The sequence below is a fragment of the Muscardinus avellanarius genome (genome assembly GCF_963383645.1).
Source record: "Muscardinus avellanarius genome assembly, chromosome: 9".
Lineage (NCBI taxonomy): Eukaryota > Metazoa > Chordata > Mammalia > Rodentia > Gliridae > Muscardinus > Muscardinus avellanarius.
In genome coordinates, this window is record NC_137795.1 from 27,913,358 (window position 1) to 27,938,352 (window position 24,995).

Here is a 24,995-nt window from a genome sequence, read left to right on the forward strand (position 1 = left end):
ACCCCCTACCCTACTTTTTATTCTTTATTTTGAAACAGGGTCTCATTGAATTGCAAAGAACATCACTGAGTAGCTGAGGCTGTCTGTGAACCGCGATCCTCCGGTCTCAGCCTCCCAAATGCTAGGATTACAAGTGTGCGCCACCATGCCTGGCTGTGATAGCTCTTTTAAAAGTCTTTTTGGTCTGTCTTAATGAGCTTGAAACAGTTTTTTGAAACTAAATAAATCTTGTAGACAATCTTTTTTTTTTTAATTTTATTTTATTGGTGTACTGTATTCATACATCATAGTGGGATACAAACTTTTGTAGACATACATGTACACATCGCCCAGTCAGCCCCCACCCGATCCCCACCCCATTCTCTCCCCATCCCTCCCTCCCATGCTTGGCTTAGTGGTTGACATCTAGTATTATAGCAATTTATCCAAAATTAAAAATGATAATCTCACATAACAGTTTCATTTGTCTGATACCAAGCTTTTGATGACTTAAAGATAACATTTCAATATTTTTTTTTGCTTTCTTTCTTACCAAAGAATATTTTTTTCTTTTTTTTAGGTGAAACTATCATATATTTATTTTTCAGAAAAAAATCTATCCTGATATGGAATATGGACTCTAGATACCCAAAACAATCTCGAAGCAAAAACAAAGCTAGAAGATGTATATTTTCTGATTTCAAACCATATAAAGCTACAATAATTGAAACAGTGTAGTACTATTCTAAAGGCAGATATATAGACCATTGGAGTTAAATACAAGCCTAGAGCTAACTTCTTCCCTATATTGTCAAGTTATTTTTGACAAGGTTTCCACGAAGATTTGGTAGTGGAAATAATAATCTTTTAACTAAATATTGTTGAAAAATAATAATTACATGGAAAAGAATAAAATTGGACCCTTACCTAATCCCACATACAAGTATTAACTCAAACTAGATAAAAGACCTAAATATAAATCTTAAGACTATAAACTTTTAGGAGAAAATCTGGGTCATAAAACCTCACAACATTGAAATTGGCAGTGATTTCTTGGATATGATTTCAATTGCACAGGCAACAGAAGAATATACAAACTCCCTAAAAAATAAAAGAAAATATTGTATATCCAAAGACAATGTAAACAGAGTTAACAGTTACTAATAGAATTGGATAAAATATTTCCAAATGCTATATCTGAAGGTATATTAATATTCCAACTAGAAATCCTAAAAATTAACAACAATAAAGGCAAACAATACAATTTAGAGATAGGTAAAAGACTAACATAAATAATGAATCTCCACAGATAACCAATCTTAGTTGTCTGTTGGATGGAAACTCTTGTTTCTCTGGTTCTGGTGAGTGTTACCTATTTCTTCTTTGTAGTTAATCTCTTTGAGTATTTTCTCTAGCGCTGGTTTTGAAGACATAAATTCCTTCAGTTTCTGTTTGTCATGGAAGCTTCTTATTTCTCCATCTAATTTGATAGAAAGTTTTGCTGGATAGGAAATTTTTGGCTGGAAGTTGTTTTCTTTCAGAGTTTGGAATATGTTACTCCAAGCCCTTCTGGCTCTCATGACTTGGTTTGGGAAGTCTGGAGTGATTCTAATTGGTTTGCTTCTGAATGTCAGTTGGCCCTTTGTTTTTGTTGCCTTTAAGATTCTCTGCTTGGCTTCCACATTGGTCATTTTGACAATTATATGGCGTAGGGATCCTCTTCTCGGATCCTGTCTAAAAGGAGTTCTATAAGTTTCCTGGATCTGTGTATCAACCTCTTGCTCTATATTTGGAAAATTTTCTGCTATTACTTCCTTGAAGAGATTGTTGATCCCTTTGGTATCACTTTCTTTTCCCTCCTCTATTCCAATTATTCTTAGGTTAGCTCTCTTAAGATGGGCCCATATTTCTTCAATGTCAGATTCCTGCTGTTGGATATCTTTTTCTAGATTAGAAACTATGCATTCATTTTTGGATTGCTCATCTTCTAAGATCGAGATTCTGTTCTCCATGTGGTCTAATCGGTTGTTTGTGCTTTGAATTGAGGCCTTTACTTCATTAATTGCATCCTTTATCTCTTTTTGGCTCTCTCTGAGTTCTTTTCGAAGCACCTCTATTATTTCTACAGTTATTTTCCTGATTTGATCTTCTAGAAATCTCTGATTTTCTGTTTTATCAGGTTCTGATGTTGTGGGGTTGTGCACATTCATTACTTCAGTGTTATTCCTCTTTCCCATGATTTCAGAGGTTTGTGCCTTCTCTGGGTTCTTCCCTTGGGTCACTATGGCTTCACTTAAGGTGCTCTGGATCTCGAGTCTGTATTATCTCAGACCCTACTACTCCTTTACTGGGTTGTATCACAGAGTCTCCGACCCAGGGAGTCGATAGAGGCTGCTTTAAACTATGGGGGGTGCCAGGTTGCACGCTCTCCTATGGTGTGATATCTCTGCCACCACCACTCCCTCACTGGGTCAAGTCCCAGGGAGTACAGTACTGGGATTTCTCCTCTGTGGCCCGCAATTTGACTCACTGTTCTTGAGTACGTAGATGTAGCTGTACTGGACTCGGTGATTTCACTGCTGCTGCCGCCGCCGGTGGCAATATGGCGCCTCTGCCACGCTCTCGGGCCATGAGGCTGGTGTATTTTTTCTTCTCTGATTTTGATTCCACTCTGAATCCCTGCAGCGTGTGCTGAGCTCAGCCACTGGGATCTTTAAATGCTGTCTGCGCTGAAAGATCCCGCCTGGCTGATCCGCATCGGCTCACCTGGCTTGCTGTAGCCGTCCGCTGAGTTCGCCGCTGCCGCCGGCAGTATGGCGCTGCTGCCGCGTCCTCGGGTGCGTGTGTCTCCTCTGTGGCCCTGAGCTCTGTTCTCAGTCCGCTTTCTCTCTGGAGCCTGGTGGTTTTTTTGTTTTTCTGGTGATGGTGTTTTCTGGCTATGAAAGGCGCTCTTTTTGTGGTAATGGAGATTAGTTGTTAGCGGGACTCTTAAGCCCCGCTTTTCTCGGTCCCCATCTTCCCGGAAGTCCTGTCTTGTAGACAATCTTAAAGAGCCTCCTTTTCTGTAGGGTGGTAGAATTGCCCTAACAACACTTAATTTAGTATTTGATTTGTTACTTTGAAACCAGCTCCTAGAAACTAGTTTAGAGAAAGTTGACTTTTTAGGGTTTAGGGAATGTTAGAGTTCCCTTGGTTTCTTTAACAGTTAAAAATTTATTCTTCCATCATGTGGAGGTGGGAATCTTATATTAGTACTAAGCCATACTAGGGAAAGCAACAGAAGACCTTACTTAAGTACCTGAGGCTGACCTCCAACCTATGATTCTCCTGTCTCAGCCTCCCAAGCACCGGGATTACAGGCATGCACCACCACGCCTGGTTTGTGAATTACACTTAATCACTTCGGCCATGCACTGGTTAGCAGGTCTAGAGAACCAGAAGGCTGCCCACGTTTCAAGCCAAATCGAAAGGTATGAGCCTCAGAAAATAGTCATCTTCATGGGAGATGAAGTAAGTACTTATAATGAAGAATTTGTGTCATCCACATTCTGTTTAGAAGACTACTTAATGAGGATGAGTTTAGAGGTTGGAAATGTATTTAATAACAAGCCGGGCGTGGTGGCGCACACTTGTAATTCCAGCATTAGGGAGGCTGAGACAGGAAGATCACGGTTCGCAGCCAGCCTCATCTACTCAGTGAGGCCCTTGAAACTCAGTGAGACCCTGTTTCAAAATTAAGAATAAAAAAATAGGGCTGAGGGTGTAGCTCGGAGGTAGAATGCCCCTGGGGCCATACCCAGTAACACCCCCCCACACACACAAGATTAATAACAGCTTCTTAAAGTTGGTGCATCTCAATCAAGGCTTATTTCCTGTTCACGTGAACGTGAACCCTGAATGGGAAGGACGATCGTGTGCAGGTGACCTCTCTTCTAAGGTCTGGCTGAGCTGCTAGAACGTAGCGGTGTCATTAAGCTTGGCCTTGGTAGAAGGGGAACCAGGGAGTCCTTATTTAGAAGGAACAAGGAAGCAAGCAGGGAAACAGTGATGTGATGTCATCTAATCTAGCAGAAAATAGTATCATAGTTATGGTAAAACAGCTCAGAGAGAGACCTCTCTGCAAGTCTTGAATGCATGTGTACGAGAATCAGAAGATTGTCTTGGGATGAGGGGAATGGGGTGACTTCCAAGTGGAGACACTGAGACAGGCCCATAGAACTCGTGAGGTGTTGAGACACTGAGACAGGCCCATAGAACTCGTGAGGTGTTGACACCCTCAAAGGCAGGCGCTGTCATCCTCCTCCTGCCAGGTGTGGGTCGTGTTTTGGTTTTGTGGTCAGATGCTGTTGGTCCAGGATGGATGCAGGAGTTAATACTCAATAGAAATTGCGCGAGGCAGCAGCATTTTAAGTGTATTGACAATATAAAGCTAAATATAGGTAGTTTAACTCAACCAAACAGAAGAAAATGTGTAGAAACAGCAGAGTTGACATAAACCAGTGAGGTACAGAGGCGTGAAGTAACCTGTTCAGGATCCTGAAGCCAGAGGTTAGAGTTTCTGCTTTTCTCTTTTCTTTCTCATCTCTGGGCGTGCTGGGGCCTCTTGCATGCGAATCAGGTGCTCTATCCCTGAGCTAGCTTTTCCAGCCCAAGCGTTTGCTCTTCAGATTGCGGTAACAGGAAGCTTTCCCCCACATTTAGGTTCCCCATTCTTGCAGGCACTGCTGCTGTCTTTTAGCACACCCCTGAAAGTGTGACAGGAAGGCTGACAGTGGCAGTGCCCTCCCCAGTACGTGGTAAACTCTTTTACATAGAGAACCTGAGGCAATAGGCTTCTTTATTCATGGTGGTTCTGGAGTGGGCACCCATCCTTAGACATTAGACCTCACTGCATTAGAAATGAGCTGGTGGCTGGTGTGCAGGGGTCTCAGCTTCCTTGTGACAGGGCTGTGAGGCCAGTGTTTGCTTCCAGCCTGCGCCTCTGTGGGCTTGGGCTGTTGCCTCCACACGTGCACCCTGTTCCTAGAGGGTTTTGAGATGGTCATCTGCTAGTTCCTGGGCTTATGGCAGCATAACTCTCACTGTAGGCTGTCACTACCCTTCCATTTTGTTTGTTTGTTAGTTTGTTTGTTTATTTATGGGTCTGGGGATGGAACCCAGGGGCATTCGACCTACAAGCTACACCTCCTGCCCTGTTTTTTATTCTTTATTTTGAAACAGGATCTCACTGAGTCACAAAGGGCCTCACTAAGTAGCTGAGGCTGGTTGGGAACCTGCGATTCTCTTCTCTCAGCCTCCCAAGTACTGTGATTTCAAGCATGTGCCATCACACCCAGCTGTTTTATTATTTTGAAAACACAGGATTATATTTATACAAAACTACTGATTCCACATGTAAATTTTTACTTCTTGTAAACCTAGTTAAGCAGACAGCACTTGCAGTGAGTCAGCTGTGACTCTGGGTATAATTAATGCCATGATATACAGTAGCGGATCAAACTAAATAAATATAAATCTTAGTGAAAATCAAGATGAGGTTTGAGCATTAGTTTATAATTTATAGGACATCTGTGTATCTAGCTTGTTAAAAAAATTTTTAAACATTAAGTGATACATTGCAATTTGGGGGAAGATAACTATTTCAAGATGTTCAAAAAGTCAAGAGAAGCCAATTTGTTCACATAAATTATTTATGAACACATGTAGAAGGATAAACCCAGGAAAGCCAGAGTTTAACACTAACCGTGGTGCCGGGTTTGTAGGTAAGTTTTATTTTGGTGCTGGGGTTTAAACTCAGGTCCTTTTATGATACACATGCTCTCTACCACTCAGCTCACTCCCCAGACATGGTAACTGTTTATACCTTATTCTGAGGATCCTATGTTCTTCATTGAGACTCTTCTTTCTCTCTTAAGGGGATTTAATGTACATACTTTCATATAAATGTCAGATTGATTCTACTAAGTACAGACAAACTACTAGAAAAATAAACTACAAGACAGGAAATCTGTTTTTTTCAAAATTAATAAATTATGCTGGGTGGTACATGCCTATAATCCCAGTACCCAGGAAGCTGAGACAGGAGGGATTGTAGGTTCTAGCACAGCCTTAGCAAAGAGTGAGACCTTGTTTCAAAATAAAATAGGGCTGGCTGTATAGCTCAGAAGTAGAATGCCCTTGGGTTCCATCCCTAGTACCACACACACACACACACACACACACACAAATAAATCATGAAATCCACTGCCACCATCATGATATTAGGATAGCTGGGGCTCCTGAGATGTCCTGGGGAACACTCTGTAGGATCGGGACAGGGTAGCATGTCATGGATATCACATGGCTGGGGGAGATGTTGGTCTCATTGGCTCTATTTATGACTCTTAACTCCTCTTTTTGTGGTACGGGGACTGAACTCAGGGAAATTCTACCTCTGAGCTACACTCCTAGCCCTATTTTATTTTTAAATTTTGAAACAGGGTATCACTAAGTTGTTGAGAGCCTCGTTTAATTGCTGAGGCTAGCCCTGAACCTGGGATCCTTCTGTCTCAGCTTCCCAAGTAGGAGAATTACAAGTGTGGGTCTAAATCTCTGTGTGTGTGTGTGATCTCTGTGTGTGTGTGTGTGTGTGTGTGTGTGTGTGTGTGTGTGTGTGTGTGTGTCACTGGGGGTGGAACCCAGAGGCTTTCTACCTGCGGGCTATACTCCCAGATCTGTTTTGTATATTTAATTTGGAAACAGAGTCTGACTAAATTGCTGAGAGCCTAAGTAGCTGAGGCTGACTTCAAACCTGTGGGATTCTTATGTCTCAGCCTCCTTTATAAACTAGGGGATTACAAGTGTGTGCCACCACACCCAGTTTAGATCTTTTGATTTTTAATTAGGCTTTGAGAGTTTTTTCTTTTTTTTCTTTTTTACTTTGGTGGTACTGGGGTTTCTGGAAGCCCTTCTACCTCCGGACTACACTCCCAGACCTATTTTATATTTTTATTTGGAAACAGGGCCTCTTAAGCCAGCGAGGCTGGCTTAGAACCTGTGCGATCCTCCTGTCTCTGCCTCCCAGGTGCGGGGATTACACGTGTGCACCACACGCCCGGCTTTGAGAGTTCTTTACCATGTATGGTTACACATCTTTAATCCAATATGTGATTTCCAGGTATTTTCTCCAGTCATCGGAGGCACTTTTATTCTTTCAACCTTGTTTTCATGGTGCCGGGGATTGAGCCAGGGGCATTCTACCTCTGAGCTGTACCCCCAGCCCTGTTTTATTTTTTTATTTTGACAGGGTCTCTGCTTGCTGAAGCTGTCCTCAAACCTGCAACCCCTCCCGTCTCAGCTTCCCACGGACTGGGATTACAGGCATCTGCTGCCACACCTGGCCTCAACATTGTCTTTAATGTGGCAGAAATTTTAAAGTTTAATTTAAAGTTTTAAATTTTAAGTCCTATTTACTCACTCTTGCAAACCCCCTTTTTATGAATTCTCTCCAAATCCAGGTTAGGACGGTTCTTTCCTTTGCCTTCTGAAGATGTATGTCTTATGGCTTACATTTGGGTCTATGGTATATTTTGAGTTACTTTTTATGTCATGTTTCAGTTTTAGGCTGACATTTATCTTCTTGTATAGATATCTAATTATTCCAGTACCGTGTGTTGTAAAGACAATCCTTTCTCCGTGGTCACAGATCAATTGAATATATATATATATATATATGTTTACAAATGGATGGTTGTATTTCTGGATTGTATTCTGTCTCACTGATTTATATGTCTATTCCTTTGCTAATGCTACATGTTCTTGGTTACCATGGCTTTATATATAGTAATTCTGGCAGTTGGTGAATATTATTTCTCCAATTTCTATTTTTCAGAGTTATTGTGGCTATTCTTTGCGTTTCTATGTGTGTGTGTGTGTGTTTACAGCAGAAGTCTATCTACGCTGAAATTCTACTTAAATTTTGATTGGAGTTGTATTAAAATTTCTTAAAACTTTTGAGATAGTTAACTTTTTTTTCCCCTCATGGTACTAGGGATGGAACCCAAGGGCATCCTACCTCAAAGCTATACCCCCAGGCCTTTTTATTTATTATTTTGAAACAAGGTTTCCCTAGGTGGCTGAGCGTCTCAAAAAGTTGCTGAGCCTGGCCATGAACCAGTGATCCTTCCTGCCTCAGCCTACTGAGTCCTGGGAGTATAGGTGTATGCCACCATGCCCAGCTGAGATCATTGGCATCTTTACTAAACTGAATCTTCAGTGCATACATTATATCTCAATTTATTTTGTCATTGATCTCTTTTATGAACATTTTGTAGTTTTCAACATCGGGTTCTATGTGGGGTTTGAAAGACTCATACTTAACTGCATTTGGCAAGGAGTCTATTATAAATACTTTGTTTTTTTAATTAAAGAAAATACACATAATGTATAATTTACCATCTTAGCTATTTTTAAATGTATAGCTCAGTGCTGTAAAGCATATTCACATTGTTGTACATTCAATCTCTAGAAGTTTTTTACCTTACAAAATTAAAATGTATTTAAAAGAAGAGATATTCCTGTTGTATTTGTGTTAATGACTTTTAATTTAATCCTATTATAGTTAGTGGACATATTCTATATGGTTTTTCTTTTTTGGTGGTGGTGGTACTGGGGTTCCTGGAAGCCCTTCTACCTCCGGGCTACACTCCCAGACCTATTTTTATAATTTTTTATTTGGAAACAGGGTCTCCTAAGCCAGCGCGCGCGGCTGGCTTCGAACCTGCGCGATCCTCCTGTCTCTGCCTCCCAAGCGCAGGGATTACAAGTGTGCGCCACCACACCGGCTCCTATATGTTTATAATTTCTTTTTCTTTTTTTTTTTTTTTGTGGTACTGGGAACCTAGGGGCTTTCTTCCTTTGGGCTACACCCCCAGGCCTATTTTACATTTTGCATTTTTTATTTTGAAACAGGGTCTCATTAAGCTGCTGAGAGCCTAAGTAACTCTGGCTTTGAATTCCAAGTACTGGGATTACAAGCGTGTGCCACCATGCCCAGCTTTATGTTTATAATTTTTAAAAATCTGTTAATTTTGGATATTATAGATAGATTTTATTTTAGTTTATTTATTTTGGTGGTACTGGGGTTCCTAGAAGCCCTTCTACCTCCAGGCTACACTCCCACGGGCTACACTCCCAGACCTATTTTTTAACTTTTTTATGTCGAAACAGGGTCTCTTAAGCCAGTGAGGCTGGCTCCGAACCAGCGTGATCCTCCTGTCTCCGCCTCCCAAGCGCGGGGATTACAAGCGTGCACCACCATGCCCGGCCTTATAGATAGATTTTAATGTTGGGTGTCTCATGTAGTTGGGTGGTGCATTCTGTTGATGTTTAGTCCTAGCTGGTTGGTGCTGTTCAGTTCTGTATATCTCTTGATTTTGGTTACTGGTTCTGTCCGTTTCTGAGAATGGAACATTGATGTTAGTATGTTTTTTCTTTCCACCTCTGACAGTTTTGTTTCATGTATGTTGAAAGGCTCTTGTTAGGTTGATATACACATAGGACTCCTATGTCTTCAGAGGTAAATTGACTGTCTTATCATAATGTAATGCACTTCTTTATCCCTGGTAGCTTTCTTTGCTCTGAAGTCTACTTTGTCTGCAATCAAGTATCACTTCAGTTTTCTTTCTCCTTTATTTGTGGTGGCAGGGAGGGAACCCAGGACCTCACACATGCTAGGCAGGTGCTCTGCCACTGAGCTACACTCCCACCCAGGTTCCTACTGCATGCATGCATGCATGCATGTATGTATGTATGTATGTATGTATGTATTTACTTTTATGGTACTGGAGATGGAACCCAGGGGCATTTTACCTCTGAGTTACACCCCAGCTCTAATTTATTCTTTTATTTTGAAACAGGTTCTTACTAAGTTGTGGAGAGCCTCACTAAGTTCCTGCGACTGGCTGAGAAACTGTGATCCTCCTGTCTCAGCTTCCCAAGTACTGAAATGATAAGTGTGCTCCACCATACCCGGCCTTCAGTTTTCTTTTGATTAATGCATGCATAGTGTATTTTATTGCATCTTTTTACTTTGAGACTTCCCCTATCATAGTAGTTGCATGTGTTTCTTTTTTTCTTTTTCTTTTTTGTGGTACTGGGGATGGAACCCAGGGGCATTCTACCTCCAAGCTATACCCCTGCCCTATTTTCTGTTCATTTTGAAACAAGGTCTCACTGAGTTGCAGAGGGCCTCACTAAGTAGCTGAGGCTGTCTGAAACCGCAGTCCTCCTGTCTCAGCCTCCCAAATGCTGGGATTACAAGAGTGTGCCACCACACCCAGCTTGGCATGTGTTTCTAAAGATGGAACTGTTTTGTGTTTTGGGGCTCATTGGTAGCATCCTTGGTCTCTACCCACTAGTTGCCAGCAGCTTCCTTCTCCCTGGGTCGTGACTGTTTGAAATGCCTACAAACATTGCTAAGTACCGCCTTAGAAAATTACACTACCCAGCTGAGAACTATTGTCCTATATGCAATGTCATTTTTCTCTGGTTATTTTTGAGATTTTTCTTTGTCTCTGGCTGTGTAAGATTACATATAATACTGAGACTGTTAGGTATTTGTACATGCACATACATTATTTCAGTCCCCATTGTCTTAGACTTTAAACAATTAGTTATGTGGCCAGGCGTGGTGGCGCACACTTGTAATCCCAGAATTTGGGAGGCGGGAACTGGAGGATCGCGGTTTGCGGACAGCCTCAGCTACTTAGGGAGGCCCTTTGCAATGCAGTGATACCCTGTTTCAAAGTAATAATAACAAAAATTATTATTAATGTGTCTACAATAGATTTCTGTGAGTTTTCCTTATTTGGGGTTTACTTCATTGAATCTATATTATGTCTTTTGCCAAATTTGGAAAGCCCTTATTGTGTGTGTGTGTGTGTGTGTGTGTGTGTGTGTGTGGTGTACGGGAAATTGAACCCAAGGGCATTCTATATTTTGAAACAGGATCTCACCAAGTTGCGGAGGGCCTCACTAAGTAGCTGAGGCTGGCCACGAACCCGGATCCTCCTGTCTCAACCTCTCAAGTACTGGTTTTCCAAGTGTGTGCCGCCACACCCAGCTCCCTTTATTACTTTTTTTTTTTTTTAGCTCTTTATTTGGAAGCAGGGTCTCACTAAGTTGCAGAGGGCCTCACTAAGTAGCTGAGGCTGGCTGCAAACCCGGATCCTCTCAGGTACTGGGATTACATGTGTGCACCACTGTGCTTGGCTCCCTTATCACTTTTTGCAAATACTTTTTTCTCTCTTTCTAGGATACCAATAACAAGACTTTTATCCTTTAGTGTTTTCCCACAAGTCTGAGCCTTTGTTTATTTTTTCAGTCTGTTTACTCTACTGTTTAGATGGTATAATCGTTACCAACCAATCTGTTTTCATGGGCAGTAATAATTTCCTCCATGTCTCCAGTCTGCTGTGAGCCCATCCCCTGTTTCTCAGACAGTTTCTTCCTTTCCTTCATTTCAAGAGTGCTCACCCTTTATGGAGCAGTTTGTTTCATTCATCCATTTATTTATTGATCGATTGTCCTAGTGATTGGACCCAGGGGCATTCCACCTTTGAGCCACACTCTTAGCCCTATTTATTTTATTTATTTTTGTTTGTGTATATGTGTGGTACTGGGTATGGAACCCAAAGACATTCTACTTCCGAGCTACACCTCCAGCTATATTTTATTTTTATTTTAAAACAGGGTCTCACTAGGTTGATGAGAGTCTCACTGCTGAGGTTGTCCTCAGCCTGTGATCCTCCTGTCTCAGCCTCTCAAGTACTGGGATTACAAGAGTGCACCACCATGCCCGGCTTTTATCTTTTGTTTAAAATAGGATATAATTTGCAGTGGGTCTTGCTAAGTTGCTGAGACGAACCACAACCCTTTTATTTTCCTGTTTCAGCCTCCCAGGTACTGGGATTACAGGTGTGCACCACCACGCCTGGCTTGTGGAGCAGTTTTATAATAAACATCTTTTTTGTGTGTGTGTGGTATTGGGGGTGGAACCCAGAGGTTTTCTACCTCCGGGCTATACTCCCAACCCTATTTTATATTTTAATTGGAAACAGGCTCTCACTAAAGTTGCTGAGAGCCTCACTATGTAGCTGAGGCTGGCTTTGAACTTGTGTGATCCTCCTGTCTCTGTCTCTCAAGCATGGGGATTACAAGCATGTGCCACCACGCCCGGCTTATAATAAACATCTTTAAAGTCTTTAGCAGATTGCTGGGCATGGTGGTGCACGCTTGTAATAATCGTGTGTGGGCGGCTGAGACAGGAGGATCACGGAGGTTTGAAGCCAGCCTCAGCTACTGAGTGAGGCTCTCAGCAACTTAGTGAGACCCTGTTTCCTAATAAAGTATAAAATTATAGGTCTGGGAGTATAGTTCAGAGGTAGAAAATCTCTGGGTTCCACCCCCAGTAACCCCCCACCCCAAAGTCTTTAGCAGATAAGTGTCAACATTTGTGTCACTCTTAGTTTATCTTCTCTCTCTCATAGAAGATGAGGTTTGCCTAGTTTAAATGGCAAGGAATTTTGTGTTGTATCTTGGATATCTCGAATATTATGAGACTCTAGGTCTTGTTTAAGTCCTGTAGAAGTGCTGATATTTTTGTGTTTGGATGCAGTCACTCAGTTGAGTTCAGGCTGGAGGTTGTGACCAGACTGATGTGGGTTATACTTCCAATTTCAGTTCTATATTTGGAGCTTTTGAAGTATTCTTCGGATCGCTCTCATGTATGTGCCACCCAGTGGTGGCCAGACTGGGCCCTGCGTGGTGCTCTGTCCCACGGTGTGTTTAGATTTATCCCATGGGTAGCCTCTCAGAATCCTGCATCTGCTGTTTAGATTTAGATTTAAGCACGTGTATTTTGGGAGCTAAATGCAGGAATTCCTAATAGCTCTCCTGAACACCTCCTGTCCACAATCTTGTTAGTATTTATGGTTCCCTGGGGCTTCCCTTTTTGACTCTAGCTAGAATTTCTAGGCCCTTAATTACCCTGCTTGGGTATATACTTTCTGTACACCACATCTAAGGCTTGAGTGGCAGGAGAGAAGAGGAAAATAGCAACAGGATTCAAGCCATACCCGTGGACGCATAGCTCTTTCTACCTATAATAGTTTTAGGCGGCCCTTCCTGCTCGTGGGCTTCAGGACTACAAAGCTTCTTCTAGCTCTCTGTCCGCATCCTCCAGCACCAGGCTTTGTACCACCCTGTGCAGGCTGGGGCGGAGCACAGGCTCATAAGGCTTCAGATTCTCCTCTCCCTTTGCCATCACTTCAGTCGTGAGCAGCAGCTTCATAACTATCTGGATTTTATAACTGCACTCAGTGGGAGAAACGGGGTGCTTATTCCATGTGTGTATGTGTGTGTCTGTGTGTGTGTGTGTCTGTGTGCACACGCGTGTGCGCGTGCCTCTCTCTCACCCGGGATTGGGATTGAACCCCTGGGGCATTCTACCTCTGAGCCTCACCTCCAGCCCTATTTTATTTTTATTTTGAAACATGGTCTCACTAGGTTGTTGAGAGTGTTGAGTCTGTTTGCTGAGGCTGTCCTCAAACCAGTGACTCTCCTGTCTCAGCCTCCCAAGTACTGGGATTACAAGCGTCTGCTACCATGCCCAGCTTGGTTATTGGTTATTAAATTTTATGTGGATCCAGAACCTGAGCTAAAGTTTCCTGTTTGTGTGTGTGTGTGTGTGTGTGTGTGTGTGTGTGTGTGTGTGTGTGTGTGTTACTGGGGATGAAAGGCTTTTTACTTCTGGACTACACACTCAGACCACTTTTATATTTTATTTGAAAATAGGACCTCACTAAGTTGCCGAGAGCCTAAGTAGCTGAAGCTGGCTACAAACCTGTACGATCCTCCTGTCTCCACCTCCCAAGCGCGGGGATTACGAGTGTGTGCCACCACGCCAGGCTTCCTTCAAGTTGTTGTTCCTTCTAAATTAAAGAGGTGGGTTAACCCTTTTATTTCTTGAGAACATAATACTATTAATAAGACAGGTGTTATTTGTTTTGTTCCAAAATTAAAAAAGAAAAAAACTGAGAGGAGGAGCACAGGTTCTCAGCCAGCCTCAGCAATTAGTGAGGTCCTCTGCAATTTATTTGAGACTCTGTCTCAAAATAAAGAATAAAATAGGGCTGGTGGTATATCTCAGAGGTAGAATGCCCCAGGGTTCTACCCTCAGTATCACAAAATAACAAACAAATTAATAATAGAACAAACAAAAAATACTTAGGCATGACCAGAGCTTAGGTATAATGGAATAGTCAAGGGCTTGTATCATATGTGAAATAGCCTGAGTGGACCAATATTGGTGTTAATACAAAGTGAAGAGCCGGGCGTGGGGGCACACGCTTGTAATCCCAGCACTTGGGAGGCTGAGACAGGAGGATCGAGGTTTGAAGCCAGCCTCAGGTACTTAGTGAGGCTCTCAGCAACTCAGTGAGACCCTGTTTCCAAACAAAATATAAATTAGGTCTGGGAGTGTAGCCCAGACGTAAAAGGCCCTCTGGGTTCCATCCCCAGTACCACAAAAAAAGAAAAAAGAAAAGAAGAAAAAAGTGATAACCTGTTGAAAGAGAAAAACCAAGGAGTTATTGGCATTGAGGCATTTGGTCAGGGACAGGGGGACTAAAATTAACCAAAATGAAGAAAATGAAATAATCCTAATTCCATCATTGTGGCGGGTGTTGGGATTTCATCATATAAATTATGGGGAACACAGCATTCACTCTATTGAAGTATTTCTTAGTTTTTATCTCTTGCCTTGCTTTCTGAGGCCGGGTCAGCCCGAGTTGGCGTGGCTCTTGGTGGTGCTGCTGGTGGCCAGGTCCTTGTGCTGTGAAGGAGCTCTCTCCCCACACCATGCTTCTCAAAGGCTTCTACCCTGGAGGAGCGGGGCAAGGCCAGCTCTCGTTCTCCAAGTCCAAAACCACCTGCCTCTGTACTCTTCAAAAATATTTTGCTTTTTAAGAGTTGAACTACATTAGAAAAAAAATTTTTAAAGCTAGATGTGGTGGTGCACACTTGTAATCCCAGCATTCGGGGAGCCGGGACCGGAGGATCAGTTTGCGGACAGCCTCAGCTACTTAGTGAGGCCCTTACCAACTCAGACCCGGTTTCAAAATAAAGAATAAAAAAATAGGGTAGGGGCTGTAGCTTGGAGGTTGAATGCCCCTGGGTTCTATCCCCAGACCCGCCAAAAAAAAAAAAAAAAAAAAAAGTTTAGCTGTGTGTGAAAAGGAAAAAAAGAAATTGAATACTTTGAGTGGAGAATTTCTTCTTTGTGGTCCTTTGTCCTGGAGAAAAGGCATAGAGGAGCACTGATATGTCTTCAGTTGGCAAACTCCTCTGTGTCTCAGATATGCTGAAAGCATGCTCTTTATATCATGTTACCCCTTCACCACCAGCCAGTAAGCTGATCTGTTGTTAAGCTAAAGAAATGACGATGTGTCCTATTTTGGCAGAAAAACTGACTCATCTGGCCTTGGTGGGAGATGATGCAGAAATGTGCTGATTTAGCCGGGCGTGGTGGCACACGCTTGTAATCCCAGCATTCCGGAGGCTGAGACCGGAGGATCGCCGTTTTGGGGACAGTCTCAGCTACTTAGGCCCTCCGCAACTCAGTGAGACCCTGTTTCAAAATAAAGAGTAAAATATAGGGTAGAGGATGTAGCAGGAGGTCAAATGCCCCTGGGATCCATCCCCAGACCCGCACAAAAAGAAAAGAAAGAAAGGTGCTGACTTCCTTAGGAATGTAAGAGTTTTTTTTTTTTTTTTTTTTTTTTTTTTTAACTTCCTTCTGTAGTACTGGGGATCAAACTCAGGGGCATTCTGCCTCTTAGCTATACCCTAATGTCTGTCTGTCTGTCTGTCTCTCTCTCTCTCTCTCTCTCTCTCTCTTTAAAAACAGGGCTTTGCTAAGTTGCTGGAGCTGGCCTCAAACCTGTGATCCTCTTATCTCACCCTTCTAAGTCCTGGTGTTACAGACATGTGCCACCAAACCTGGCTTTAAACCCAGCTATAAAGATTAACAACATTCTGTTCTTTTATTAATCTATGTCCTTCATTTTTTTTAAATGGGGTGAGGTGAACTATTTTAAAGCAATTCCAGGGTGACTAGTGGCATAGAAAATTTGCATTAAATGCTGATATAAAATAAGAGTAGGCATAATAGTTTCCTATGGTTGCTATAACAAATTATCACAACTTGATGGCTTAAAATAACAAAGTAATTTTCTTCAGTTTTAGAAGCCAGGAGTCTGAAGTCTGTCTCTGTGTTAGTAGGGTGGTTCCTTCCAGGAAAGAATCTTTCCTTTTGCTTCTTTTTGGTCATCATGGCTACCTGTCTTCCTTAACTTGTGATCTCTTCCTCCATCTGTTTTTTTTTTTTTTTTTTTTTTTGTGGTACTGGAGTGGAAACCAGAGGCTTTCTACCTCCAGGCTATACTCCCAGACCCATTTTATATTTTATTTGGAAACAGGGTCTCACTAAGTTGTTGAGAGACTCAGTAGCTAAGGCTGGCTTCGAACCTGTGCAATCCTCCTGTCTCAGCCTCCTAAACGCTGGGATTACAGGCATGTGCCACCACGCCCGGTTTCAATTTTTTTTTTTTTTATTTTTTAACCCAGGGACATTCTACTTCCAGGTTACACTCCATCCCTATTTTATTTTTTATTTGGGAACAAGGTCTCACTTAACGCCTTGCACCTGTGAGCCTCCTGTCACAGACTCCCAAGTCCTGGGATTACAGGTCTGCACCATTCCTGCTGCTTGTCTTCTGCCTTCCAGGTGTAGCATTCCAGTCTCTGGTTCTCTGAGAGTTCCACTGCCCTCTCATAAGGACCTGTGTGATTACAAGCCCAACCCTTACCCTCACATAATCTGTCTCAAGGTCCTTTATCACAACTGCAAAGCCCCTTTGCCAGGTACATAACATTCATGAGTTGTAAGGATTAAGAGGAAAGTGTACTTGGGACCATCATTCAGTGCATCACAGTAGGACTCAAGTCAGCACCTAAATGTCAAATAAATGGTGGTAAGGAGCTGGGCTTGGTGGTACTAATGCCTTAACCCCAGCAACATGTGAGACTGAGGCAGGAGGATTAAAGTTCAAGGTTAGTGAGATTCTGTCTCAAAGTAAAAAATAAAATGGGCTGGGGATGGCTGGGTGCAGTCTCAGTACTTGTGAAGCTGAGACAGAAGGATCTCAGGTTTGAGGTCAATATGCATTAACTTAGCGAGACCTTTTTTCAAATAAGGGGCTGAGCATGTAGCTCAGTGATGGAGGCTTGTAAGTTCAGTCTCCAGTACCACAAGATAGATAGGTGGGTAGATGGATGGATGGATGGGAGAGAAGGGGGGAAGGAATGAAAGAAAGAAGCCAGCTGGGCCACAACCTAAAGGGCAGGGACTCCAGTCAGGAAAATTCATGATTTTTTCTAGCAGATAGGCAGGTATAGGGAGGCAGGTGTTGGTGTGAGGCCAGTTAACAGTCGGTGCCTTCTGGGCATAGAAGAAGAGGCAGCTGCAGACAGATGTGGGCACTGGGGTGGCACTCAAACAGGCTTCCCCTCGGCCTGCCATGCCTTGTGCTCTGTGGTCCTGATGCTGCTGCCTTCCGCCTCCCTCAGTGGCTGAGCACAGCCCCGCCTTGTCGTGGCTTCTGCATCTTTTTATGTCTTCATTGGCCTTATTTGAGTCTGTATTTTGTGCTGGGGTGAACCTGCCACAAGAGTTGATTTTGATGTGATATCCAGGTTATTTTCCTGTGGACTCCACAAAACAAAACACAATAAACTCAGATTATTCCTAGCTCTGACGTAGACTCTTCTCAAGGCCTTGTTTATCCTTCATATAAATCTGGAGGCATATTTTCATAAAATGCCATAAAAATGCAGAGGCAGTGCAGAGGCAGTGGAGTTTCTGGGGCCGAATATCCGCAAGCCCCAGTGGGTGGAGACTGAGGCCTTGGAGGAAGCTTCCTGCTGGCTGTGAGATGCTGGGCAGAGGGCCTAACCATGCAGAGCCCCCTTCCCTTCTGTGAGAGGGAATTAGCATGCACCAGGCTCTGAGGAGCAGTGCTACCTGAAAGGCGGAGAGGATTAGCAGTATGGCACCTTTGGAGTCATTGTGAGAACCAACAGATAATACAGGTGTTTACCCATAGCAGGCACACACTCTAGGAGTTTAATAAACTTCTTCAGGGCATTTTTCCTTTGGCCGTGAAATTCTCATGTTCTACTGTGAAGAACTTAGCTTCCTCAATCCCATCTCTCTTCAATTCAGGTTTTTTTTTTTTTTTTTTTTTTTTTTGCACTTATATATTTCTGCTAAGATTCTGTCTGTCCCTGTCCCTCTTTCCCTCCCTCCCCTTTTTTTCTGTGTAGTGCTGGGGATTGAACCCAGGGCGTCCTGTACCCCATTCTAGCTTCTTAATTCCTACTGATTTTTAGCCCTCAATTTGGAGTCATTTCTTCTACAAAGCCTTATTTTCTTGCCAATTAGATGTTTCTCTTATTAGGTGTACATCCCTTAATTCTTTCAAACTTAGTTAGCACTGTGGTAACAGTTAACTTTTTTTTTTTTTTTTTCTGCAGTACTGGGGATGGAACCCAGGGGCATTCTACCTCCAAGCGACACCCCCACCCTATTTTTTATTTTTTAATTTTTCGTCTTTTTGTTTTTGAAACAGGGTCTCACTGAGTTGCAAAGGGCCTCTCTTAAAGTAATTGAGGCTGTCCTTGAACCATGATGATCCTCTGGTCTCCGCCTCCCGAATGCTGGAATTACAAGCATGCGCCTTTATATTTGTATTGCTTTCTGACTTGTATCTGTTTCCCTCACCAGACTTTGAAGTTTTGGGGATAGGGCTCTATTGTCTCATGTTGTCCTCACAGACTTAGGATGATGTCTAGTGTAGATAGTCTGTCAGTGTTCACTCAACGAATGTGGCTTGGTTGGTTGGAAACTGTCAATTCTCTGTGATATATATGTTTTTCCTGGTGGTACTGAGGATTCAATCCAGGGGCATTCTACCTCTGAGCTATACCCCCAGCCGTATTCCTTCCTTTTTTTTTTTCATTTTCCTTTCCTTTTCTTTTTCTTTCTCTTTCCTTTCCTTTTCCCTTCCCCTTTCCTCCCTCTCCTCTTTCTCTTTCTTTCTTTCTTTCTTTCTTTCTTTCTTTCTTTCTTTCTTTCTTTCTTTCTTTCTTTCTTTCTTTCTTTCTTTCTTTCTTTCTTTCTTTCTTTCTTCAGGGTCTCACTAAGTTGCTGAAGGCCCTGCTAAATAGCTGATCCTGTGATCCTCCTGTCTCAGCATCCTAAGTAATGGGGCTACAAGTGTATGCCACCATGCCCAGTTTAGGTTATTATATATTCTTAATAGTTCACTGGGTTTTTGTGTGCAGGGGTAGGGGGAGGGTCAGTATAGGAAAACAATGTAAAATTGTACAAAGTCATTGAGTTTTTTTTGTTTTGTGTGTGTTTTTTGTTTGTTTTTGGTGGTACTGGGGGTAGAACCCAGGGGCTTTTTACTTCTTGGGTACACTCCCAGACCTATTTTTTAATGTTTTATTTGGAAACAGTGTCTCACTAAGTTGCTAAGAGCCTCACTCAGTAGCTGAGGCTGGCTTCCAACCTGTGCGATCCTCCTGTCTCAGCCTCCCAAGTGTGGGGATTACAAGTGTGCGGCACCACGCCTGGCTTGGTCATTGAGTTTTATTGATGTAGAAATAAGTACTGAAGGTAGGGTGTGTGTGTGTGTGTGTGTGTGTGTGTGTGTGTGTGTGTGTGTGTTCGTGTGTTCCTCAGTATTCAAACCCAGGGGCATTTTACCGCTCAGCTCTACCCACAGCCCTATTTTGTCTTTTTTTTTTTTTCTTTTAATTCGGGAACAGGGTCTCTCCAGGTTGCTAAGGGCCTCACTAAATTGGTGAGGCTGTCTTTGAACCTGAGACCCTCCTGTCTTAGCCTCCCAAGTACTGGGGTTGCAGGCATGCACCACTCCTGGGTTTGAAGTTCTTCTCTAAATAATTTTTTGTTGCTTTTCTTTGTTGGTGGAAGCAGATGGAAGTCTTGTTGGCCTTTCACTATGAGAGAACAAGTGTTTTGGAAAGATTATTTTGCAGGTTTTAAAATCTCGGTGTAGCGTAGTCTTCTTTGGTTAGGCTTTATAATAATAGTTTGTCGTAATATTTAGTTTTCTCTTTGGAGGAAGCTCAAGTTCTTATTTTTTTTATTTTTTTATTTTTTGGTGGTACCGGGGTTCCTGGAAGCCCTCCTACCTCCGGGCTACACTCCCAGACCTATTTTTACATTTTTATTTGGAAACAGGGTCTCCTAAGCCAGCGCCCGTGGCTAGCTTCGAACCTGCGCGATGCTCCTGTCTCTGCCTCCCAAGCGCGGGGATTACAAGTGTGTGTCACCACGCCCGGCTCTTAATTTCTTTTTTAAAGGAAAACCTCAGACACTGACGTTGGAGCAATGAGTCACAGCCGTCGGGAGCGTTAGCGCTCCGTGCTCTTAGCGCATCCTTGAGCAGGCTGCGCCCCAGACGTCAGCCAGCCTCGTAGGGCAGACTGATAACACCAGGCTCTCCCGAGCTTGCCCGTCACTGCCCACCTCCTCCTCGCTCCTCAGTTTGACGCCATGTTCTGTGCACTTCGGATCCCAGAGGGGCGGAACGCCACTTGAAGTTGCCCAGATGAAGAAATATTTCTGATTCCAAATAATCCACTCAGTTTCTTTCCCACAGAAGACACGACACCATGGCGCTTGTTTCTTTCTCCCATCTTTCAGAGCCACGGCTCTGTTGTGTATGGTAGGATCTTACCTGACCCGCCGAGTGATTCCTGTTTGTTTAGGAGGAGGACCTTTGCTCCTGGACAGCTCTGTGCTTGCTTCTCACTGACCACCTTTGGCTTGGAGGGGCGTCTGCTCTGAGCTGCAGGGTCGCCTCTGCCTTGCTGCATATTTTCAGAATGACTTCACCACTGACTTCTGGCTAATGTTTAACTCTTAATTTCCCTGGCTTTATTTTTCTGTCATTTATATTTTCAGAAATCTCATGTTTATTACAAATGACTTCATCCTTTCAGGAGTTCACTGGGAGTTCACTGGGGAGTTCTTCCGGGAGAAGTGTGTGTGTGTGTGTGTGTGTGTGTGTGTGTGTGTGTGTGTGTGTGTGTGAATTGAACCCAGGGGCATTCTACCTCCATGCTATATCACCAGCCTTTTTTTTTTTTAACTCTTTATTTTGAAACAGGGTCTCACTAAGTTGCAAAGGGCTCAGTAAGTAGCTGAGGCTGGCCATGAGCCTGAAGTCATCCTGTCTCAGCTTCCCAAAAGCTGGGATTGCAGGCATGTTCCATCAACCCGGCTGAGAAGTCGATTTTCAGCTGTGCTGAGTTTCGTAGGTAGAAGACTATGGTATGTGAACTAGGTTGGTGGCTCCTTGCCTTTAGGAATCTTAACTCTGATTTGTCTTTGAAAATTCAAATAATGCATTTTCATATGTAAAAAATCATGGCCCAGTTAAAAGAGGGAGGTATTGTTTATTTAATTTACTACAAAGCCTTGGAAGCACTTATGCATTTACGTGCCCTTTCAGTACCTCTGGCCTTTGAAGGATGCAGATGGTGCCGGGGTCATTGCTGGGGATCAGGGCACGTGTTGTCTCTGTCCTCCTTCCTCCCACAGTAGGACCCCCCTCCTCCAAGGGACTCTCTCTTCCCACTGAGCGAGCCTACATGAAACCTCAGAATCCTTTTCAGACAGTGTTCCACATAATCACAACCGGTTGTTTGCAAAATAAACATTATTAGTCCTTCGGGCTAGATGATATTTGTGTTGGGGGGTACTGGGAATTGATCCCAGAGGCATTATCTCCAAGCTGCACCCCCAGTCCTTTTTATGTTTTGCTTTTATTTATTATTTTATCTTTTGGTACTGAGGATTGAACATAGAGATCCAAGCTATTCCCCCAGCCGGATTTTATTTCTCTATTTGGAAACAAAAAGTCTCACTAGTTTTCTGAGAGCCTTGTTACATTGCTGACACTGGCTTTGAGCCTGGGACCCTCTTGTCTCAGCCTCGCATGTATTGGGATTATAAGTGTGCGCCACCATACCCAGCTATTTTTGTTTTTAAACAGTGTCTCTCTAGGGTGCCGAGAGTCTCACTCAGTTCTGAGGCTGTTCTTAAACCTGTGATCCTCCTTTCTCAGTCTCCCAAGTATTGAGATGATAGGCACATGCCACCACACCCAGCACGATGCTCTTTTAAGGACCTCTCCATTTCTCTGTTTAGTTGTCCCTTGAGAATGGCTGCTACCTCTGTGATATACAAAACTTCTCCCAGTATGTGGAGAGTCCCATTGTTGCTGCATTGCAGAAACCTCTCTGGGTCTGTCACCTGTCCCTCCTGCGTCCACTTCCCTGACTCAGAGTCTCTGAGAGTAGGTTCTGAACAGAGCATTGGATGCTCTTTGGTTCCCAACTGTGCATTTTGCCTTATGGAAACCGAATTCTTCTTGATATTTGTTGAAATTTGTTCAGTGAATGGAAGATTGCATCCCATATTCCCTGGACATGAGACTGTCTTGGATTACAGTTGAGCCAGCTGAGTTGCTTTGTTTGTTTGTTTTGTTTTTGTATGATACTGGGAATAGAACCCAGGAGCTTGTGCGTGCTAGGCAAGTGCTCTGCCACTGAGGTACATCACTAGGCCTTCCTTAAATTTACTTTGAGTCAAGGTCTTGCTAAATTGTCCAGGCTGTGTTTGAGCTTGGATTCTTCCTGCCTCGGCTTCCCAGGAAGCTGGGATTATAGGTTTTGGCCACCACTGCCAGCGGCAGATAATTTTAAGGAATCTAAGATTCAACAGGTGCAGAAAGAAGCCTATTTAGAGCTTCTCTAATCTGAGTAAAGAAAGAAATTTCTGGAATTGAGGCTACTAAATCCCTTCTTCAAATGAGTTTTATCTTTGGTGTGAAGCAAAGACTGAGAAGGCCATGCACACCTTCATAACAAGCACTATTACGCACTTCGTGTCCCATTGCTCCCTGGGAGCCCGTCCTCCTCCTGTCGTAGGAGCCTTTTCTTTCTCACCTCTCTAAGTTTGATGTATAGATCCCCATCTTTACCTGGCTAGAGGGCCACTTTGTGTACTTCACGGATACTTGTGAAAACATTTTGTTTTTTTCCTCCTGTATGTCTCTCGTCAGTTAAATTTGCAAACTCCTACCACTGCCAAGCTTGGTAAGGGAAAGGGTGTTTCCTTCCCAAATTTTTATTTTTTATTTTTATTTTTATTTATTTATTTATATTACTTATTTTTCTTTCATAAATATCTAAAGGTAGAATAAGTGAGTCATAATGTAGATAGATATGTTTAATGTTTCAAGAAACTTTCTGTCTTCCAAAGATGATGTACCATTTTATGTCCCATCAGTTCCCAGTCATCACCAATGCTTGTTTTTTGGGAGGAAAGGGGGAAGTAGTGCTGGATATTGAACACAGAGGCATTCTACTACTGATCTACACCGCCAGCTCTTTTTATTTTGAGACAGTGTTGCTGTAAGTTTCCCAGGCTGGCTTCAGACTTGTGGATCCTCCTTTCTCAGCCTCTCAAGTACTGAAATTCCAGGCATGCATCATTGCGCCCAGCTAATACTTGGTATTGTAATTTTAGCTGCCATCTTCCCTTTTGGCAATACTGGGGATTAAACCCATGGGCACTCTACCACTGAGCTACATCTCTAGCCCTTTTTACGTTTTGAAACAGGGCCTTGCTAAATTGCCCAGGCTGACTTCAAACTTGGGGTCCTCCTGCCACCTAAGTGGCTGGGGTTACAGGTATGGACTACTATGCCCTCCCTCCTAATAAGACTGTGATATCTTATTCTATTTGTGTGTGTGTGTGCTGATGTTGAGATAATCATATTACCATAAAAACTACTCTCTTAAACCACACAGCTCAGTAGTTTTTAGTTTATTAACTGAGTTGTGGATATTACCACGATTTAATTTTAGAGCATTTCATTTAATTTTAGAACACTTCATCGCCCCACGCAGCAGCCTTAAACCCACACTCACTCACTTCCCACTTCCTCCTCTTCCCGGCTCCTGGCAACCACTACCTACTCTCCATCTCTGGAGCTGCCCACAAGTGAGTCACATCATGCAGGCTCCTGCCTGGCTTCTTTCACTCTTCCTCCCAAGGTTTGTGCATGTTAGAGCATGTATCAGTGCAGCCCCCTTCAGTGAATTTTCTGTTTTATTTATTTATTTATTTTTTGGTCCTGGGGATGGAACGCAGGAGCCTTCTACCTCTAGGCTACAACTCCCCAGTCCTATTTTATTTCTTATTTGGAAACAGGGTCTTGCTAAGTTGCTAGGCTGACTACAAACCTGTAATCGTCCTGTCTCAGCCTCCCAAGTACTGGGATTACAAGCGTGCGCCACCGTGCCCGGCTCCAGCAAACTTTTTGTTTAGAATAGTTATACAGAAAAACTGAAAGATAATATAATGAGACCCCATATACCCAAGGACCCTTTAGTATGATATATTTATCACAATTAATGAACCAACATTTTTGTTTATAGTTTATAATAAACTAGAGCCCATACTTTATTCAGATTTCCTTAGTCTTATTTTTATCCTTTGTCTACTCCAGGATCCTATCTGGGATTCTGTATTAGCATTTAGTTGTCATTTCTTCTTTGGCTCTTGTCTGTGACAGTTTCCTGACTCTCTGTTTTTGATGACTTTAACAATTTTTAGGAGTAGCAGTCAGATATTCTGTAGAATATTTTGCCTCTTAGTTTTGGACTTGGCTAAAGTTTTTCTCATCATTAAAGTTTTTCTCATCATTAGCGGGGTTTATAAGTTCTGGGGAGGAAGGCCTCAGAGATAATATGTCATTTTATTACATTGTATCAAGGGCACATTGTTATAAATGTGACTTTTACCATTTCACATT

At 42.8% G+C, this 24,995-nt stretch overlaps 1 protein-coding gene across 1 annotated transcript in view; it reads left to right on the top strand.

The window, feature by feature from the left end:
* Nucleotides 1–24,995, top strand: part of IGF2BP3 (insulin like growth factor 2 mRNA binding protein 3) — a gene marked incomplete at its 3' end in the record, with an annotated part of 156,289 nt that overhangs the window by 59,722 nt on the left and 71,572 nt on the right. The window lies entirely within an intron of this gene.